This window comes from Podarcis vaucheri (assembly GCF_965113315.1).
Source record: "Podarcis vaucheri genome assembly, chromosome: 7".
Taxonomy (NCBI): domain Eukaryota; kingdom Metazoa; phylum Chordata; class Lepidosauria; order Squamata; family Lacertidae; genus Podarcis; species Podarcis vaucheri.
The window spans coordinates 38607141-38628982 of NC_138765.1; the positions used below are offsets into that span (position 1 = coordinate 38607141).

General features: G+C 47.8%; 1 protein-coding gene across 1 annotated transcript in view; it reads left to right on the forward strand.

The window, feature by feature from the left end:
• Positions 1 to 1026: 1026 nt before the first annotated feature.
• The window catches only part of CPNE2 (copine 2), an 82354-nt gene continuing 61538 nt past the window's right edge, over positions 1027 to 21842 (forward strand). Inside the window, exon 1 of the mRNA XM_082233491.1 lies at positions 1027 to 1392. The gene's annotated coding sequence lies outside the window, so the exon portion shown is untranslated. The remainder of the gene's footprint in view (positions 1393 to 21842) is intronic.

A 21842-nucleotide genomic window follows, 5' to 3' on the forward strand; every position in this document is an offset into this window, starting at 1 on the left:
TCTGGGACTCTCTGATGTAGTCCAAAAGAAGGCAGCGCAATACGTTTGCCATCAGCTTGGCTACAGGAGTTGCCGGAAGCTGCCATCCAACCGTGTTAGGGACTCCACTCTGGATTTGCGTAGCGTTTACTCCTTAGAATTTTCTTCTCCCAAAGATATCCCGCAAGGCAGCAAAAGTTTAGGATCAGAGTTTTCCTTCTCCTGTATGGGCTGCCTTCCCAGGTTGATGAGCCCCATCTTCCCCCCACTGTCTCTACAGCATGTGCAGAAACAGCCTTCTTAACCCTTGGCCCCACTGTTGGTCTCGTCCACTTGAGCCTGTCTTCGCATGCAGGATAAGTCCCTAACTCACCGAGAGTGTGAGACCCTCATCTAGTTTAGCAGTTTCCTGGGATGAAGCTTGAAACTCAATGAACTGAACTGATTGAGCCTGAAACTCAACGAATCTTAAAGGGAGACAGTGTGCTATTGTGGAAAAAGACCAGGACGAGGGAGAAACTAGGGAAAGAGGTCCTGAGGGCAAGAGCAACTCTCCCTTCCTGTGTTTCCCAGCTACTGGTATTTAGACGCATTCCTCGACAGCCCCCTCCTCCACGAATTTCTTTAACCCTCTAAGTTGGCGGCCATCGCCGCCTCCTGTCGGAGGGAGTTCCGCTGCTCAACCGCATAGTTGAGCAAGCAGGGGGCTCTGCGCCGAAGCTACGCGGCCTTCTGTACTCGGGAAAAGTCCACGTCTGTTGCGCCATCAGAGGAGACGTCCCGCTCCGCTAGGAAGGAAGCCTCCCCCTGCCGGACTTTCCTTCCGAGTCCCGTTCCAGTCGGGCTCCGGCTGGTGACTACGAGCTTTCCTTGCGCTGCCCCGAGGGGCTGCCTGCCTGGGGCCTTGATCGGCGCAGAAGGGGAGTATCCCGAGCGGCGGAGGGAGGCGGGACGGGCGGCACGAGATTCCGGAGATTTCGGCGCCTCCGCCCCCCGGGAGGGGCCGAGCTCCCGCCCGCCAGCCCGCCCCTTGCTCGCCCGCCCGCTTTCCGGGTGGGCGCCGTCGACGCCGCCGCCTGGTGCACTCGGGGCTGACCGGAGCGCAGCGCCTGCACAGCGACGCGCCTCCACCTCCTACCGCCGCCGCTGCTCACCGACGGCTCTTTCCCGAGGGCTCCTCCGCCCAGGCGAGGCTGGGCGAGGCGGGAGCCCAGCTGGGAGGAGCCGCCGATTCCGCTGTTGCTGCTGGTGGTTGGCGCTCGAAGAAGACAACAGGCAGCGGGCGAGGGAGCGATCTGCCGGGCAGCGGCGCTGCTCTCCGCCGGGAGACTCCGCTGAAGCGCGCTCGGCTCCCTGCGCCGAGGCAAACGGCCGCTTGGGCTCGCCCTGCCCGCGGTGAGGAGCGCCCGAGCGGTGAGTACCAGGCAAGGGACGAGGGGTGCGTGTGGGACTGGGGACCCCCACCCCGTGCCATTGCGCCGCGATCCCTTCCCAAGGCTTGGGATTTTGCGCGCGCGCGCTCTCTCCAGCTTGCAGGCTGCCTCTTTTTGCTTCTGGGAGTTCTGTTCACACGTGCCGCCGTACCAGATGCGAGTTTGCCACGGAACGGGCGCTCTTGGAGCCCCATCCCCATTCCATATCTAGCTGACACACGTGCTCGGCGAACACAAGTTTGCCCCCACCTGTTGGTCTCGTGTTTCCAAGGCCAGTGTTTTAAACACAGCTTATTGGATTCGTTTATTTTCTGAAGAACGGGCTGCGTGTGCGCCGAGACTTGGGAGCCGCCTGTTTTGGTTCGGGGTGAGCCTGCAATTCTGCATGCTTCTGCCTTGGGGGATGCTGAGGAGAATGGCTGAAAAATGGGAGAGAAACGTTGGAGACAACGAAGCAGAACCCTGGAGCAGAGACACGTTGGAGACAAGGAGGCAGGAATCCCCAAAAGGGTGTTTCTGTGTGAGTGCAGAAGGCCTTAAACACAGCCAGCCCACACATCGCTGGGGTCAGGGAGAATGGGCTTCCAGGTTAAAGAGAAGCAAGCAGACTGAGGAGCTGGCATCTGCCATTTTTAAAGTAGGATTTTGGGTGACCCCCCTCCCCTTCCCAAGCACACCTGGTTGGTGGGTTTATTTTTGCAGGGAAGGGGGTGCTCTCTTGGCAGACTGTGGAAGGCTGTGGTGTCTTGGGAAAACGAAAGGCAGGATAGAAATGCAATAAATACTTCAAAGAAAAATATTTCAATAATTTGTATGCCACTTAGTTACAGTACTAATTAATTACAGCAGTTAAAAACAGCCTTCTAAAAAGCAATTAAAAGCTCCCAGAAGCAATTGCCTTCTCTCAAACAGTTTCAGTGTTGCTGCCAAAATGCAGGAGCACGCTGCAATGTGGGGACCACCAGCCCTTAGTATTTTCTTTCTTTCCAGGGTTGAAGCTCAGTCGAACCCAAGACTATGGCTTCAGGTGTTGTCGCTGGACTCCCATCATCCCCAGGCAGGATGGCCTGTTGTTAGGGATGATAGGATTTGGTTCCAACAGTGCATGGAAGACCACAGGTTTGCCCCTTCCCACTTTACGACCTGATGTTTTGGCACCCTGAAGCACCTGTGCACAGTTTGCTCGTTCACACCTGTTAACAGGTCTCCAACAGGGTGGAGAGGTGTAAAGCTTCAAATCAGTCTGACCCCATCTAGTTTTCTCTGCATGTTTTGGACTACAACTCCCATCAGTCCCTGTAGCCAGCAGCACCAGTGGTCAGGGATGATGGGAATTGTAGTCCAACAGCACCCAAAGGGCCGCAGGTTCCCCACCTCTAGCCTAACCCAAAAAGGTTGTTGGGCAACCCTAAAATGCACTTTTCCTCCACTTCCCTAGGCCCTCTCACCACAAGAACAATGACAGCTAGCCTGGGGCCCCTCTTCCATTGGGTTTTCAGTGGGCTTTTATTGGTACGGTGTCCTGTCTATAGGATGTAGTCACTAGTGCCACTTGTGATTCCCCCCTTAAAAAAAAAGATACTCCCCACACCTGTGCCAGCAGGTGGTTGTCAATATTTAGAACTATATCTCCTGTTACCCATTTCTCTTTGGTTTTGTAGCATTGGGGGTTTGAAAACTAACTTTAGAGAGACTTTGCATTGTGGGGTTAAAAAAATTATATAAAGTGGCTTACATAAGGCAAGATAGCTCTTTTAAAATAAGGAATATACAATTCAGTGTTCACTGCTTCATTGAGTAACTGCAGCCGAAATATAAATGGAAACTAGTGTTAAATCACACATTTCAACCTCCCAATGGCTGCAGTTGTTACTTGCTTGTGTGAAACTGTTCTAATTCATCTCCTTAGAGCACTACTTCATCTTTTCCTTCGCTGGAGGTTTATTATTGAAGGTATATTATTATTATTATTATTATTATTATTATTATTATTATTATTCAATGGTACGATAGCAAATATAGCAACTCTGTAGGTCTCAAAATGTCCCAATCGGGGAACTTCGCACAGGTTTCTGGTGAACCACGGTGAGAACAGGATCCTGGGTGAGAAGGGACCCCTGTGTCCTGACCCGGCAAGTCTCTTTTTGTAGGTTCTTATGAAGAGCGTATTATATTCCTTTAAAAAGGGGAAAAGATTGGGGTGGCAGGGGAGTGTAGAAACAGCATCCACCACAACGAAACAAAAGCAGGGAGAGGAGGTCTACATGAGAGGAGGGGGGAAATATCATTCATTCATATCAACGGCCTCAGTTCAGTATACCTGAAGGAGCGTCTCCGCCCCCATCGTTCAGCCCGGACACTGAGATCCAGCACCGAGGGCCTTCTGGCAGTTCCCTCATTGTGAGAAGTGAGGTTACAGGGAACCAGGCAGAGGGCCTTCTCGGTAGTGGCGCCCGCCCTGTGGAACACCCTCCCTTCAGATGTGAAGGAAATAAGCAGCTATCTTCTCTTTAAAAGACATCTGAAAGCAGCCCTGTTTAGGAAAGTTTTTAATATTTAATGCTGTACTGTTTTTAACACTTGATTGGAAGCCGCCCAGAGTGGCTGGGGAAGCTCAGCCAGATGGGCGGGGTATAAATAATAAATAATTATTATTATTATTATTATTATTATTATTATTATTATTATTATTATCATCATCATCATCATCATCATCATCATAGTGTATAAAGATAAATGGTGTTCTGTTTTAGTTAATTAGTTCATAGAATCATAGAATCATAGAATCATAGAGTTGGAAGAGACCACAAGGGCCATCGAGTCCAACCCCCTGCCAAGCAGGAAACACCATCAGAGCACTCCTGACATATGGTTGTCAAGCCTCTGCTTAAAGACCTCCAAAGTAGGAGACTCCACCACACTCCTTGGCAGCAAATTCCACTGTCGAACAGCTCTTACTGTCAGGAAGTTCTTCCGAATGTTTAGGTGGAATCTTCTTTCTTGTAGTTTGGATCCATTGCTCCGTGTCCGCTTCTCTGGAGCAGCAGAAAACAACCTTTCTCCCTCCTCTATGTGACATCCTTTTATATATTTGAACATGGCTATCATATCACCCCTTAACCTCCTCTTCTCCAGGCTAAACATGCCCAGCTCCCTTAGCCGTTCCTCATAAGGCATCGTTTCCAGGCCTTTGACCATTTTGGTTGCCCTCCTCTGGACACGTTCCAGTTTGTCAGTGTCCTTCTTGAATTGTGGTGCCCAGAACTGGACACAGTACTCCAGGTGTGGTCTGACCAGAGCAGAATACAGTGGCACTATTACTTCCCTTGATCTAGATGCTATACTCCTATTGATGCAGCTAACTGAATTATTAGGAATAACTTTCTAGCAATAAGAGCTGTTTGACAGTGGAACAGGCTCCCTCCAAAGGTGGTGGACTTTTCTCCATTGGAGGTTTTTCAACAGAGGTTGGGATGCCCCCTCTGTCAGGGATGCATTAGTTGTGATTCCTGCATTGCAGGCAGTTGTGCTAGATAACGCTTAGGGACGTTTCCAAATGTACATGGAATGTTTGTCCCACCCTAACTCCTAAAGGGGGACGCGGGTGGCGCTGTGGGTAAAACCTCAGTGCCTAGAACTTGCCGATCGCATGGTCGGCGGTTCGAATCCCCGCGGCGGGGTGAGCTCCCGTTGTTCAGTCCCAGCTCCTGCCCACCTAGCAGTTCGAAAGCACCCCTAAGTGCAAGTAGATAAAATAGGTACCGCTTTATAGCGGGAAGGTAATGGCGTTTCCGTGCGCTGCACTGGTGCTGGCTCACCAGAGCAGCTTCATCATGCTGGCCACGTGACCCGGAAGTGTCTTCGGACAGCGCTGGCTCCCAGCCTCTAGAGTGAGATGGGCGCATAACCCTAGAGTCGGACACGACTGGCCCGTACGGGCAGGGGTACCTTTACCTTTACCTTTAACTCCTAAAGGAGCCCAGGGTGGCAAAAAAAAGGAATTAAATATAAAATGAAAACAACTTGAAATATTTAAAGCAATGAAAAAAATCTCAAACCATTAAGGGCATCCAAAAACACTTAAGAACAGTCCCATATCCCCATTATCCTCTGGCCGTGCTGGCCTGGGCTGATGGGAATTTTAGTCGCATACACCTAGAGGGCACCAGACTTGGGAAGGCTCTTGTCAGCCAGTAATGTCCAACCTGTGTGCCTTGGAAGAGCTGCCCATGTGCTTTGGTACAGTAGGTGAAACTCCAGTGAACTCCAAAGAGTTCACCCATAAATGAGGATCCCCACTGCATCTCTGCATGAGTCATTGCCCTGGTAGTTTTACTGCATCTCAGAAGAGGGTTTTTTGTGTGTGTGTTACTGCATGAACTCCTGCTTGGGGCTTGTCTCCTTTAAATGAAGAGGCCCAGCCAAATCAGCAGTCCCAACAGAAGCACAATAGCGTGGGACTCCTCTGAGCATACAAAGCCGCCACGTACCCAGGCAGTTCATTGCACTTGTCTGCACTGGTTTCAGAGTTTGAAGCCAGAGTCGTGGCTGGATGGCCAGGGATTGAGCCTTCTGCGTGCAGAACAGATGCTCTACCACCTTCCCTGATGGCTTCTCAGAGGACCTGTGACTTACACCTTTGGAAACATGGAAGTGAACCATAGCTATCAGAAGTTGGGACGTGCTGTTGCAGAGGTTGGGGGCCCAGTCTTCCTTGGCACTTGGCTTGGTTCTGGGAAGTCCACACACACACTGTTCTCCTCTGTGAGAACTCCCCCTGCTTTGTTCTTCTTGTTAAGCTCTGCCTGATACTGCATTGATGTTTTGCCTGTATAAACTCAAGTTCCCGCCTTCACCTGTTCTGTGTTTGTGTTTGTGTGTGTGTGTGTGTATATATATATATCTCCTTTCAACCTTCGCAAAGGCCATGGCAGGGAGATGGAGGCTGGCTTTGTTTGCAGCAGGTTATGCCCTGGTGCAACTCAGTGGCACTTGCGCTATCGAATCAGGGACTAAATGAGATCTCGTAACCCCATTAATCCATCCCGATTTTGCATTTGGTTCTGGAAAATTGCTGTAATTACTGTGTCCTACTTGTTTCTCTCTCTCTCTCTCTCTCTCTCTCTCTCTCTCTCTCTCTCTCTCTCTCTCCTGCTATTGAATAAATGGTGACTCTCTCTCTGCAGCAGTTATCTGAACAATATATTGGCACTTCCCCAAGATAAGTGGCTGGATCTCTGAAAATGTAGCTGTATAGAGAAAGTTCATTGCTTACAGTTGAGCTGCCTGTTCCTTTTTCTTTTTCATGCCTCCATTCAAATCAGATTCCATCCTCCCTGTCAGAATGCACTTGATCTCTAACAGCTTCTGTGGCTTGCAGTACCCAGTTCAGACATTACGCTTACATAGATAAGGAAACCTTGGTTTGGCATGATGTTTGGATGGGGAAACTGTGGTTATTGCCCTTCTTTCATTTCAAGGGAACCCAGCAGTGGAGCACTGAGTAGCGCCATAAGACGAAAGACTTTTCTAAAGCTGCAGGTCTGGAAGCTCAACCCATTGTTTGTGTTGTTAACCATGGTTAGCCCAAACTGCGGCTTGGGATAATGTTGACCTGATGTGGTGTGGCTGATGTTCCTTGCATTCATACACTGTCAAAAGAAGGCTGGAAAGGGCTCAGAGGTCAGCTGATCCAAGCTCTGGACTTGGGGCAAGGCAAAAAGGTCTTAGGGTTAGAGACTTTTGCCCGCCCAGGCCCATTGTGAAATGAGAGCACGTCCACCAGTGAGATTTAAATACTTCACTCCATTAAGTGGGTAGTTCTTCTGACTGCTTGTGTCTTGAACTAGGCATGTTCCCTTGGCCTCTGTTTCCCTTCTGCCCTTGGAGGCAGGCAGAGGCAGAGAAGGGAGGCATCACTCAAGGAGCCACTGAACCCCCTCCCCCAGCTCAACTCCAGGTAGAAAGTCTCAGGTTCAACCTCCACTAGCAGCATCTCCAGGTAGGGCTGGGAATGTCCCCTGCCTGAAACCCTGGAGAGCCCCTCCCAGACAGTGCAGGTAGTTCTGAGATAGATGGACTCGTGGTCTGACTTGGTATAAGGCAGCTTCCCCTATCTTTCTTTGAAGGAAGAACAAAGGTGATCAATTGAGCCTTAGAGGTCCTTTTAATGAGCAGGCATTGAACTCAGGAAGACAGCACTTAGAGCTTCTGAAGGGCCAGCTCTTTCTAACAGTTCTAGGTCAGAGTGGCAGCTTCCAGTTTGAGCGCTGGTTCTCAGGTGTGCTGGAGACAACGTTTCCTATTCATCTGACCCACAAGACTTTAAAGCACATCCAAATCTGCTTTCTGCCTCCTTATTACAAAGAGGTTATCCAAACTGTGTAATAACAACTGCCATTCAAAACACACAATTAAGAGAGAGGTCGACCCTTCTGACATCTGGTTCTCATGTTAACACTAGATCTTCGCGTATTTACACTTCCCTAGAATGTAACCATATGACTTTCCAAATTGAGAAAATTATCAGATGTCATTGGCATATTCTTAAGGACATCCCTGGGCAGCGGCGTAGCGTGGGTTGTCAGCACCCGGGGCAAGGCAAGTAATTTGTGCCCCCTACCCCGTGGATTTGCGCCCCCTAACCCTACAAATCTATGCCTATGAATGATGGTCCCCCTCTCTCTCATATTCCAATTGATTCCCATTTCCGCCGATCGATCCCCGAAGCTCTCACCCAGCGAAATTCGTGCGTAATTACGCTTCGCCATCCCTAATCCTGCCGCTTCCACCGGGAAATCATGACGGTGCGTTTCTCCTCTCCAAACTTTCCCCGGCCCTTTGCCGGCCGGTGCAGCCCTTTTGGCTACGAGCTCCCCTCCTTCTCTGCCCGCTTCCGACCCCACCTCCCCGTCCAGCCTCCCTACCTCCTGAAAAAAGGCGCAGGCGCCAAGTAGGACACCCCCGCGGCCATCGGAGAGAGGCGGGGCCGAGGGAGGCAAGCCAATGGGCGAGGCGGGGGTAGGTGGCCACGGGGGCGGGCGCTGCCGCAGTCCTCGGGTGGGCAAGGTAGGAGCAGGCAGAGGCTGGCCGGCCCCTCTGACAATAGGGGTGGGCCGAGGGCACGACGGGGCTGGGCCCTCTGGACTCGCACCCCCCCAGATGTTGCGCCCGGTGCGGCCGGCACCCCTGGCACCCCCACGCTACACCACTGTCCCTGGGTGTGATAATACCCCCCCTTTTCCAAATGACGCACCAAGTCACTAAAAGATATATTGGTGCATACAGATTTAAAATCAACACCCATACAATGTACGTTGTCTGGTCCTCCACATGGTTTCTTTAAATGTGGGCATTGTACCTCCTGCAAATATGCTCTGCAGGTAAGAGAGTTTAACAACAAAGAAGGTTTTGAGTTCGTTTTACAGGCATTTGCCGCATGTGCTACTCCACATGTAATTTATGTGATTAGATGTCCCTGTGGATTGTTGTATGTAGGTCATACTCTCAGACCTACCAAAGTAAGAATATCAGAACACCGATCTAGGATCAGGAACAATGTACCATAATAGATGCTCCTTTAGTACAACATTTTATTGAAGCATCTCATTCCGATGAGGACTTGACATTTTTTGTAATTTGGACGTATTTACATCCTGTAGAACAAGCTAAAAAATCCTTATGCAGAAAGAAACTAAGTTTATTTTCTTATTCAATTCCTTACATCCCTCAGGTCTGAATACTGAAATTGATTATAGTTGTTTTTTTGTGAATTTGTACAAATGTTTACATGTAGAACATCTGAGCATGGACTAAGTTTGTTTCACCTCTGTGGGCCAAGTGGATTATTTTGAGTACTTAATTGAGCACCTGTGGATTACTATTAACTTTAGATCCAAAAATTGTTTACATTAATGTATGAGTTTGTATATATGTATATATGTATATATGTATATATGTATATCATCTGAACATGGATTAAGTTTTTTTATTTTTGTTGTGCCATATGGGTCACTTTAAGAAAGATATTCTGTATCTGTGGATTGCCAACACCTGCAACCCAATCAACAGACTGTGAAAGGATTTTGTGGAACTGTAACAACCTTTCATGTGGCTTGTTTGGACTTTATGAACAGACAGTGGAATAGACACCATAACACGAATGGACCTTGTGCATGAACTGACTAGAGAATGATCTGATCCACTGGGTCTTCTGCTTTGTTCGTTTGTTGAACTTTATGGGTTACTTCTGTTGAAATTTGATACAATGAATAGTATACCTTATTTATCTAAGAACACAGCCAGTTACGTCTTGTGTGTTTATTGAGGAGACGTTTGGGCAGATCTGACATTCTGTTGCTACCATGTTTGTGGGAGGCTATAAGGGGGGCACAAATTACTTGCCTTGCCCCGGGTACTGACAACCCACGCTACGCCACTGCTCAAGATTCTCTTGGCCCCTGAGAGATCTAGTAGGGGTGTGAGAGGCTCCAAACCAACCCAGAACTGCCGCTTGCTCCTCTGGAACTTCTGGGCTTCTGTGGTTGCATTAGGAATGCATTCAGAACGCAATGCAAAAGGTAGTTCCCAGTTCCTCCACTGTGCTCTCTGTCTTTCAAGAATGAGTAAGCTCTCCACTTTTAAAAGCTGTTTTTGGCTAGTTGCCCTCAATTCTTGTGGGCGAGGTTGTTGTTTTTGTTTTTTTTACAGCAGTAAGCAGACTTCTTCCAAATGTCAGAAGTTGTCAGACTGCTTATCCTTCCAACCTGGCAGAAGCTTTTGAGGCCTGGGCAAAATGGAGAGCCTCTTCCGCCCTCTGATCCTTTTAACTAGAGACCCTGAGGATTGAGTCTGGGACCTTTGCATGCCAAACAGGTGCCCTGCCACTGAACTTGAGATGTTTGCCAAGGTGCAAAATATGAATCCTTATTAAATGATGTCTGATAAAGGTTGCTGGAGCCTCTAAGGCTCAGACTATGAGACAGGTGGAATACAGCTTGGTGGGTCTGCCTGTGCTTGGCAGCTGAGGGGGTGGAGCTTGAGCTGGGGGCAGAGCTAATAGCAAAAGCTCTCAAACTAAGCAGAACACAGCCTGCTGTGTGTAAACAAACAATAATTTCCCAGCAGGAAATAGTCTTCAGCTTATTTGGCAATAATGTGGGTCAGGAAGGCGTAACACCTTTCTAGCAAATGGATCTGTTGAACAGAGAGAAAGACCTCACCTCAGATCTGCATACCAGCCTCTTATGCCCAAGTGTTGCAAGACAACTCAGTTGGACAGAAGCTCTCTCTCCTGGGGACTGACTGGGCTGGGCATGTGTGTGCTGCCTTCTTTTTATTGGCAGGCTGTTAAACATGGCTTTGCAAGCAGAAATCTAGCAGGAAAGGCTTCTTCCATCACTGTGTGATGCCAGTAAGAAGCTTTGCTTGCACTCCCAGGGACATGTGTGGATGGTGTAGATTTGGCTGAGGCTCCTGGATGTGCCTGAGGTGTGTTGCCAGGCACCCAGGTGACTCTCAATCATTACAGGGGAGACCCATGTTGAAAACACAGGATGGTTTCCCCTCCCCTTTCTTTGGCCGCCTCGTGTGATGCAGCACTCCCCCTCTCCTCAAGCCATAGACTATGATCTTAATGTTGGAATTGGATTTGTTTGTGAGCTGGATTGGATTTTGCACTCACAGCTGTAATTATAAAGGTTGCCTGCTGCCACAGGAGAGAGAAGTGGGTGTGCTTGTGTATGTTTCATTCATTGATGCCCATTGAGTATTAGAGGATACACAAAGGTACAGCTGATTGCCACTGCCAAACGGTGTTGTGAGCTGCGTGAGAACAGCAGTGCCATGTTGGAGGGGGTTGTCTTTCAGCACGGCCAATTATGTATCGCTAGTCAGACATACTGCGTTATATTTCCATTCGTGGGGGGGGGGGTGTCTTTTCAAGTAAGGATCAAAAGTGCCTTGCAGAAAAAAACATTGTTGGAGGGATAAAATGGCACCATAGAGATCCGGATACCAATTCTGGGGAAGAGGATGGCGCATTGGATACTGCCTTCTGTGCTAGACCATTGATCGTCCAACTCAGTATTGGCAGTGATTCTTCAGGGTCGCTGGCAGGAATCTCTCCCAACACTACCAGCCAGGACCTTCTGCATGCAAGGCTGAAGCTCTGCCATTGAGCTACAGACCTTCCTGTAGTTGATCCATTCTTTTGGATTATCCCATTTTCTGGAAAGACAAGATGGCGCCTTCTCAGTTCCAGGCCCAGAAGCCAAGCAAGACTGGCAGCCGTATCTGACTCCAGCAGGGGGAGTGCTGGAGAGGGGACAGGCCCAGAGTGGTTTAACTGCCCATTCCTCTTCCAGGGAACATTGGGAATTGTAGCTATGGGAGGGGACTAGGGATCTCCTGACAACTCTCAGCACCGTTAACAAACTACATCTCTCAGAATTCTTTGGGGGGAAAGTCATGATGGTTTAAAGTGGCATTGCGGCTCTTTAAATGTATGGTGTAAATGTGGCCTTGGATCATTTACTCTTTGTTTAGAGAACTTTGGTCTCTTTCATTCATTGAAAAGTATAAGCAAACTGGAACTCACTTCCAGGGTGGCTGGTAGCATTAGCAGAGCTTTAGTAGTCATTTTAAAATGATTATTTAAGGTTCAAGAAGAATTTTTATCAGAGTAGATGAGCCATGCCAGGACACTTTTTTCCTGCCCCCCCCCTACTAATCTGAGCTGTTTGACAGGCCTGGCTGTGCATTTAAGCTCTGAGCAGGATTTATTTTAGTTGTATGTTAATATTTTAATACATTTTAAAATGCATTGGCATCTTTCTTGAGGTTCCAGGGATGGGAATAGCAATAAGTTTGATAAATCGTTCATGCATCCTCCTCATTTTGCGGTCCACCCCATTGGCTCACAGCAGATAACACGTTTGCTGCAAAACTCCATACAGTATTGCCTTGCTTAAACCCCCAGCTTGCTTTTTCTATGCCCACCAAAAGTCAGTATGAATTGTGGTCAAAGTTCGCTTTGTTTCTGGAAGAACCCTGTCCTTGTTCTAGGCATGCTTTGGAATAAGCCAGCAGAATCCTGACCACACCACCTGACATTGGACTGCACCACCTCAGAACGCAGATGAGCGGGGGAATCACATTTTTAAAGCACTATAAGTGAAAACCCCTCTGTGAATATCACCCCTGTGCCACAGGTCCAGAACAAAGACCTCCTTCCTAGTCTGTTAAAAACAAACAAACAAACAAACAACCTCCAAACTCCTTGCAAATAGAAAAACAGTGCAACAAAGGTCTGGGATTGATCCCCCCCCCTATTTAACTTTCAGGGAATCATGGCTGATTTTTTGTTTTGTTTTAAGCATTGGAAAACTGTATTTCCCAGTCTGCAGTGGTAACATTCATTCTGCTGCTGCAAGACTCCCCTATCTGACTCTCCTGCCCCAAAGCCTTGCATGGCCTCTCCCCATCATCTGCATGTTGCTTGTGACAGGACCCTCTTGGGGACTGGATCTCCAAAAGAATGGGGACACTGGGATCGTGCAGAGCCTGTATATGTAGAGTCCCCTTTTCACCTGCCTCATTGAATGTGAAGATCTTGGAGGTAGGGCTCATAGAGGCTGGGGGAGGCAGTTCTCTTGTCCTCTCCATGCTCTGTATGTTCACAGGGAGTGGCCCAAGTAAACATCCTTCTAGAACTTGTACTTCTATGAGTTTCCAGGTAATGCCTTCCTGTATCCCCTTGTGGCCCCGGTTTGAAGCACCAGTTACAAGCATGGCCAGGAGTGGTCTCTTAATCTCCACTGTCATGAGCTGACATAACAATGGAGGCAATCTCTTAGACCTGCTGGGTCCAGGGTTTGTGTGTTGTGTGTGTGTGTGTGTGTGTGTGTGTGTGTTTGTGTATACACATACAATCTCTGTAATGCATACATCAATAAGAGACTGGAGCCTGCTCTCGCTGGCCAGTGTCCTTTCCCCACTTTCTCTGGTCCCATCTGGCACAACCTGCCTTGTGACGGGAACATCAGAGGTTGACCCCTCTTCCAGAAGGCCTGGCTGCTTGATCTTCCTTTTCAGTGTGTAACTTTGGTATATCCATTGTATCTTATCAATGTTTTGGCATCAACCAACAACCAAGATGCAGAATGACTAAATATATGACACAGGTAAAATATTTATTTTTATTTATTTTTCATGTATTTGCACATATGAATGGTATCCCCATCTTTCCTCCAAGCAGCTTGTGGCAGCCTGGCCCCTCTCACTTCATTCTTTCCCCTCCCAGCATCCCTGGGAGGTTGGCTAGGCTGATCACCTAGTGAGCATCATGGCTGAGTATAAATTTGGAGCCTGGTCTCCCTGGCCCTCCTGTGGTGTTTTAGTCCATAGGGGTGGGGAGCTGGTGCTCATCAAATGCTATGGGGTTCCCAACTCCCATCAGCCCCACAAGCATGGCCAGCGGACTCAGGGATGATGGGAGTTTTAGTCCTCCAGCAACATGCGGAGGGCTAGAGGTCCCTTTCCTCTATACTAGTTCTGACCCCAGTCCTGGCTCTAAAGTAGACCTGGAGCTCTTTTGTCTTCAGTGCTGGCTCCAGGGGATCTTGGGCAGGATGCCCTCAAAGGATTCCTTCCACCGTCATTGGTGCCAGCTGTTGCTTGCTAGGCAGAGCCAAGGAAGAAGCAGACGGTCAGCCTGCCCCTCTTTCTTGACACTCCTGCTGCTGTTTTCTTGCTCTTCCCCTCTGGGCCAGAGGGAGCAGGTTGCAGTCTCTGAGGGGGAGGAGGAGGAGCTGGTCCAGGGGGCTCAGGTCAATGGGCCCCTCTGCTGGCGTGTGGGGCCATTGACAGATGCCTGAGCACGCCAGCCCTTGGCACTGTTCACCTTGACCAAACAAGCATCAAATTCACTCTGGGCATCCTCCCTATGGCAGTGCCTTGTTGCAGTTTTCTTAAAGCCTTTGCTGGGTTCCCTCCTTGCTTTAGATTGGGGCTGTTCTTAATTAGCTGCACTCATTAGCTTTGTTTGCCCGTTCGGGCAGGGGTACCTTTACCTTTATTAGCTTTGTTTGGCTTGCATAATGGCAAAAAATTAGATGACAAGTGGAAAGGAGCGATCCAAGAAGCATCCCTGTAGAACAAGATTCCCGTCCGCTCTCCAATCACCTGCTGAGGGTGGGGTGAAAATCAAGGGAGATGCTTTTTTTAATGGATCCCTTTAAGAAACAACCCCAAGCTCTTCACTTTGGTCTGGCTTTCATGAGCTGGGCTCTCTTGTTCCTGTTCTCAGGCCCTTTTGTACGGACCTTGTGCATGTGGAGCAAGCTTGTTTTCTGCTGCTCCAGAGGGGAGGATCTGAACCAGTGGCCGCCAGTGACAAGATAGGCGAGAACAACTAAAGGTTAGGAAGAACTTTCTGAGGCTAAGAGCTGTTCGTGGACTGGACTGCTTCGGAAGGTGGTGGAGTCTCCTTCATTTGAGGCTTTTAAGCAGGGGTTGCGTGGCCATCTGCCAGGGGTTCGCATAAGCGGTGATAGCGAAGGCTCCATCTTCCAAGAACTAGGGAGCTTCAGAGGTATCTTTTGCTCAATAACTAAGTATGACCGGGCAGCTCTTCACCGCTTGACTGGTGGTTGGGTCATGGTCAACAGCTGAGGCAGATGCTCCATGATTCTGATTCTGTGCCCTCTAGCAACACTTGAAGTGGCACTTGCAGCTCTTCTCACCTGCAGCTTGATCAATGACCTCTGATGGTTACCTGCAGCTGCCAGTGAGATCAGCAAGTGGCTTTAATTGTGGGAATCAGAGGTGTGAGGTCCTTCCTATAGAGATCACTGTGTCCCACTGGGTTTCTCCATTCCACCAGTATTCCACTATGCTCCCTGTATCAATGCCATCCTCTTGAGACAAAGCACTCCAGTTCACCATATTGTCTCAGAGGCTTCTAGCATTGGTGTATAAACACTTGTATATACTATCTCTCTCCAAGTGTCTTTGGCACTTGTGGCTTGACTTGTAGTGCTTTGGCCTCTCTCAATTGCTGTCCCGTGCGCCTGTAGCCAAAACACCTAGTTCTCCTCCTTCCCCATTTAATTTTCACCATCTTCATTCATACCTGGGGAAGAGATTCATTCTGAACCTGATCCTCCTCAGCTCCTGATACTGAAGCAATCAGCCCTGCGTCCCTTCCTTCCTACCTCCCCTGCCTTGTGGAGATGTCCAGCCAGTTTGAATGCATGCTGTGATGACATTGCAGCTCCTTTACTCCACATCACCGGTTGCCATTTGGAATTGGGGGTGGGAAGCACAAACTTTTGACACAATGATGTTATGTCTCGGGGAGTAGGCGGCAACCCTTTGATCTTCATAAAAAACAACCAAGTGTCTTTTCACCCTTTAAAGATCAGCAGATTTATTGTGGCATAACCTTTTCTGGGCTAGAGGCCACTTCCTCAGGCCCATGCCAGAACAAATCTACCAGGCTTTTTTGATGCCACAAGACTGTGCTTGCTACCCCTCTATAAATAGTTACCACTCTGCATGTAGCATCTCATCTTTGCCATAGCGAATCATCTCTACCTGACCTTTGCTAAAGGAAGCATCTCTTTGGAGGCGGATAAGTGTGCTCAATGCACCTCTCTCTGCTGAGAAGAGATTCACTTCTCTTGGGTGAGCAAGTTCCTTCTTCCCAACTGTGAATAAACTCTACAGCACAGGGATAGGAATTAGCAACAGGGCAGTCCACATGCGGCTGGCTTGTGTGAGCTGGCAGTGGAGCCAGGAAAACTCTTACTAGCTGTTGCTTCTCACTGCAGAAAGCACCCGTCTCCCTTGTGGTATATTAAATTGTGTGAGAGAATTTGCAAAAGTGCTTGTAAGCATGGCATGCGGGGGATGGGAAATGGTCAGAGGTTCTGGATGAGTTCAGACATAACAGGAAGCTGTCATTTCCTACATGGTGTGGCTTAGGCTTATGTGCTTCCCCCTCTGCTCCCAGGGTGTTTTATACCCTGGAAAGGAGGTATAGATGGAAATGTGCTTCATAACCTTCATCTATGGCTGTTCTTCGTGTTCCCCATCCAACAGAGGTGTGGGGTTTGTATGTGTGATGTGAGAATGGGGCCTTTTCAGTGGTAGCTCCCCATTTGTCAAATTCTCTCTCCAGACCTCTTGAAATTAACACAAGAGCCTGCTGGATCAGGCCAGTGGCCCACCGAGTCCCGTTCTCACAGGGGCCACTCAGATGTTTCTGGGAAACCAGCAAGCAGGGGTTGACCACAAGAGGACTCCCCTCTTGCGGTTTCCAGCAACTATTAATCAGAAGCACTCCTGCCTCCGCCTAGTTAGTAGTCATTGACAGTCTTCTCTGTGAATTTGTCTAATCCTGTTTTAAAGTTGTCTAGGTTGGTGGCCATCACTGCCTCCTTTGGGAGCAAGTGCCATAGTTTTATCTCTGCACTGTGTAAATAAGTAGACTTCAATGGACCTAACTTAGCCATAATAAATTCATCGGGTCAACTCTGAGTAAAACATAGTTGAGAACACCCCCTCATTTTTAATTTGGAGGGTTGTCAGTGCCTTTTCTTGCACTCATTGTTCAAGCGGGGTAAGCAGGACATGCTGTTTTAAAATATATTGTCAGATGAGTGCCTGAGTCTGATTTTAAGATAAAAAACCATGGGAAGGTAGATGGAAGCCTTGAAGTTTTCACTAGCACCCAGTGTGCAGACCCATTGGTCACCTGGTTGCAGCCTCCCATAGGATACTGAGATGCCCTGTAATTATAGCAATTGTTTCTAAATTTGGTTCTACACATATATGAATCAGCTTATGCAAATTTTATACAAATCTCTGTCCTCATTTGTCCTTTTTTATTTTGTGTGCATGTGATTATTTTTCTTTTTGGCCCTAAGATACAAACTTTGACAGAGGTTTGTATATTAACCCAGGCAGCTGAATATAGCACAGTCCTAACTGTGTGACAGTGCCCAAGGCATCTCTGATTAGAAGCCCAATTTCTTTCCCAAAGGTGATGCTCTTACTGACTTCAAAGGGAAAGTACTCTCCTGTGCATCCATGTACTTAAGGTATTGTTGGTGAAGCTATTTGTCACCTACAGCAGGGAAAACCCAATGTGGCTCTCCAGGGTCTCTCTATTTAGTGCTTGGTGAATTTCAAATGCTGCTGGAAAGTGTCCTGGAACTCTGACCTTGCCTCTTGCTTGTATGGGTGGTGGATAAAGACAGGCATGTGTGTGGAGGTAAAAGGAACATTTGTTGCTCTGCCCACCTTTCCTTCTAGCTCTGTCCCCTACTTGCCCATGGCCTTCTGAAAATTGCCCAGGTAGGAATGCAGCTCCTTGGGCTGGGGAAAGTTTGTTTCCGCTGACCTGCAGGAATCCTGCTTCCAAGCCCTTCTCCAGCAGCTTGAGGTGGTGCAGCCCAAGGAACGCTTTACATTTGACCCTGCCGGTGGTCATGCGAACTGGCCCCAAGTGCACTACGGTTGCATATCACATTGGGGTTCTGTTCCAAGGGTTCTCCGTCTATGTGGAAATTGTGTACACCCAAACCAGTAAAACAGCCCCATGGCTAGCAGGTAAGGGACAGAGAAAGAACTCTCCTGTACTCCCAGGACCCATACGCTGAGCGGGCCTCGTTCCCCTACCCCCCCCCCCCACAAGCAAGGCAGGCAGCTTAAAATCTTGACACTGGAAAACCTTAAAAAGATCTGGCACAAAGAGCTTCTAAGCTCTCTGTCTTTCTATGTTTAAGTGGTGCACTTTCTACCAGCTGGCCTTCAACTGCTTAAGTTCGAGACCACGCAGGCTAATGAGCATAAGATGCAATTGTACTGTAGTTGCAGGTAAATCTCAGCACCCCCTCCCTACATTGCTGCTGGATCCAGCTGAGCACATGACTTCTGGATATCCTGCCCCCCCCCCAAAAAAATCTGTCTTTAACCCTACGGTGTGTTATTAGTACAGTTGGAAACTCTGTGTTGCCCGCCCGCAAGTGGTGATTATCTACTAGAGCTCTGCAACTCAGCTTTTCCACTCAGTGAGACTCACTTTTCTTTTAATTGCACCTTTTGAATTGTCCTGCGAGTCTCCTTCCTCTTATCTTTCTGCCAGGCTCCTTAGCTTTGTGTTAGCCAGGCCTGGTGTCTCTTGCATTCCACCAACTCTCTTTCCGTTTTGTCGGCGTAAACTGACCCAAAGAATCCCCGCACTTGCAGACGCACGCAAGATCACGATGTGTTCCATCTTTAGCTTGCAGAAGTCTATTGAGATTGAAGGTGAGTACTTGGAAGTCCCTTTAATTCTCTGCTCTGTCTCCAGATCTCCCCCCACCCCGCTAGCTCAGGCTTCTTTTTTTTTAAAAAAATCCCACCTCATATCTTCCACCCAGAGACAGACACCAAGGACTTAGTTCTAATCCCTGGTTAAGTCTACAGGTTCGTCTTTCTACAAAGCAGATACTGTGGAACTTCTTCTGTGAGTCTGCTGTGCAATTTGATGTTATTTTTTGTTGGTGCATCTGTGTTTTTTATCACTGGTGATAATGGTGTGGAAAATGCTTGGTATTTTTAAGTTGCTTTCAAAAACTGCTTTGGAGAACTGTACACCTTCCCTTTGAAACAGCATTGGTAAAGCCAGGGCTGTCTTAAGCATATGCAGCACCAGGGTGCAAAGATCCACCCAGCACCCCCCCCCGGTTGCCCAGTCCCAGGCGTGCAGGAGGGCGGAGCTGGCCAGCCGCTTCAGCGTCTCACTGGCTTGGTCGCCCCCAAACTTGCGATGCAGAGCTACCCACAGCAGAAGAGCCCGCCGTGGTGCTCTGATTGATGGGCGGTCTCTTCATTGGACTCAACTCTTGGGCCCCGGACTCTTGCCTGGTGCCCCTGAGAGCCCAATGCCCGGGTGTCCCGCACCCCTGGTGCCTATGGGTAAGACGGCCCTGGCTAAAGTCCTGCTTGATGTCATTGTACATGACAAATCTTTGCTGGAAGATACAGTGGTACCTTGGTTTGCAACCGCTTTGGATTACAACCATTTTGGATTACAACCACGTCAAACCTGGAAGTGTGTGTCCCTTTTTTTATTACACCCCCCTTTTTTGGATTACAACCAATTTTTGGGGGGAGGCCCCATTGGCAAAAGCGTGCCTTGGGTTACAACCTGTTTTGGTTTACAACCAAACCTCTGGAACGGATTATGTTTGTAAACCAAGGTACCACTATACTAGAGAATCCACTCTGGTCAGTGACCGACATCGATTCACTCTTGCTAGAGAATCTCCACTGGTAGGAACTTAACCCCTCTCATGTATATGAAGCTTCTTCTCATGGAGTCTAACCATTGGTTCCTCCAGAGTAGACCTTCCCTATCCAGGTGCCTCCAGAGCTTTTAGACTGCAACTCCCATCATTCCAAGCGGGCAAAGCTGAGGCTGGAGGGAGTTTTGTAGCCAAAATATATGAAGGGTAGCAGGATGCTTTGCCACCTGACAACTTCAGTCCTTTTTGTCCCTCACAGGGTTCTCTATGTAGTCGTGCTGTAAACCTAGAGTGGGGAACATGCATCCATCCATGTGTTTTTGGACTACAACTCCCATCATCCCTGACCATTGGCCATACTCATTGAGGCTGATAGGAGCTGCAGTCCATGAGTAAGCCACCTTTGTGTTAGGATTGTAGGCCCTTAAAATTGGGACATGTTTGGTGTTGGCCCCACACCTGGCAGGTGCTGTTGGGTAGGGGAAATATTGTTGGCCTGAACTATGGATGAGGGAGAAATTCAATTTAGTATCCATTTAAAGATGAATTTAGCAAATGTGTGTTTTCCAGAACAATAAAGCTGGGGTTTTGAAAAGCTAAGTAAGCTAGGATAGCTCAGTCAGTAGCAGGTGAGACTCTTAATCTCAGGATTGTGGGTTTGAGCCCCAGAATGGGTGAAAGATTCCTACACTGCAGGGGTTAGGACTAAATGATCTTCATAGTCCCTTCCAACTCTACAGTTTTGTGATTCTGCTGTTCTGATTCTGTGGTAGAGTGCTCTTGTGGTTGAATCCTGCTTGCTGGTTTCCTACAATTCTATGAGGACACTGTCATCCTTTGCAATTTGTGCTTATCTAAATTTGCAATGCACTTCTACAACCAAAATGCATATGTTAGGGGGAAAGTGTACATAAGAATTTATTTATTGGTGAAACTAACATTTTATTAGGAGAAATTACTTGCAAAAATGTTTTCATTAGCCAACACAGCATACAAAAAAAAACACAATAAAATGAAGAAGACTTTTCATTTAAAAAAATTAATAGCGAATTGTTGCAGATATGTGTACTGAATGTCAGCTTGGAAAAAGAAGAGTACCAAAATTGGCAAGGTCCTTACTTTTTTACAATAATTTTTATTTTCAATTAGAATCCAATAATAGCCTCATTATAACAATACCAAATTATAATACACTTGCTAACACCAATCATTCAAATACCAAATTAATATAATTTAGGTGGCCCACCCACTTGCTAGATTTGATGGTTTCCTTTATTTCTGCATTCCAAAATCTTATTACAGTGGTACCTCGGGTTACATACGCTTCAGGTTACATACGCTTCAGGTTACAGACTCTGCTAACCCAGAAATAGTGCTTCAGGTTAAGATCTTTGCTTCAGGATGAGAACAGAAATCGTGCTCTGGCGGTGCAGCGGCAGCAGGAGGCCCCATTAGCTAAAGTGGTGCTTCAGGTTAAGAACAGTTTCAGGTTAAGAACAGACCTCCGGAATGAATTAAGTACTTAACCCGAGGTACCACTGTAATTTCAATTACATTCCGTTCAAAACAATAATCCCTTATACAACAACTGCAATATTAATAACTTCTATTTGTGTTGACACATTAAATGATTTATAAAACTACAAGTGAGGCACTCAGACTATATCCTTGCTCTTCCTGTGTGTGGCAATTATTCTGTTTGAGGTGTTTCTTCCTGTCCTTGTAAAATGTTATGTCTATCTTTTCCCGGTTGTTGCTTTATCTGTCATGCCATGGGCATATCCCAGGCAAGGTCCATTCTTCCCTGATTCTACAAGTAACTAATAAGGAGGGTTGGTAGTTCAGTAGGAGAGCAGGTGTTTGTATTCAGAAAGTCCCACTATCAATTGGCAGGATAGAAACATGGTTCCCAAACTTTTTCACACCCCTGCCTTCTTGATTCCACAAACTCATCGCCCTTCCACCCCGCCGTATAAAAAACATTATTCACACTAGCGGTTTGCACCACCCATTAAGGAAGATAATGGCAGAATAAAATTCAAAAGAAGCAAAAAATAATTTCACAATGTTTATTCAAAATCCAATTAAAATTATTTCGTTCCATCAGTCCAACAAAACTGATAAACTTGATCCAGTG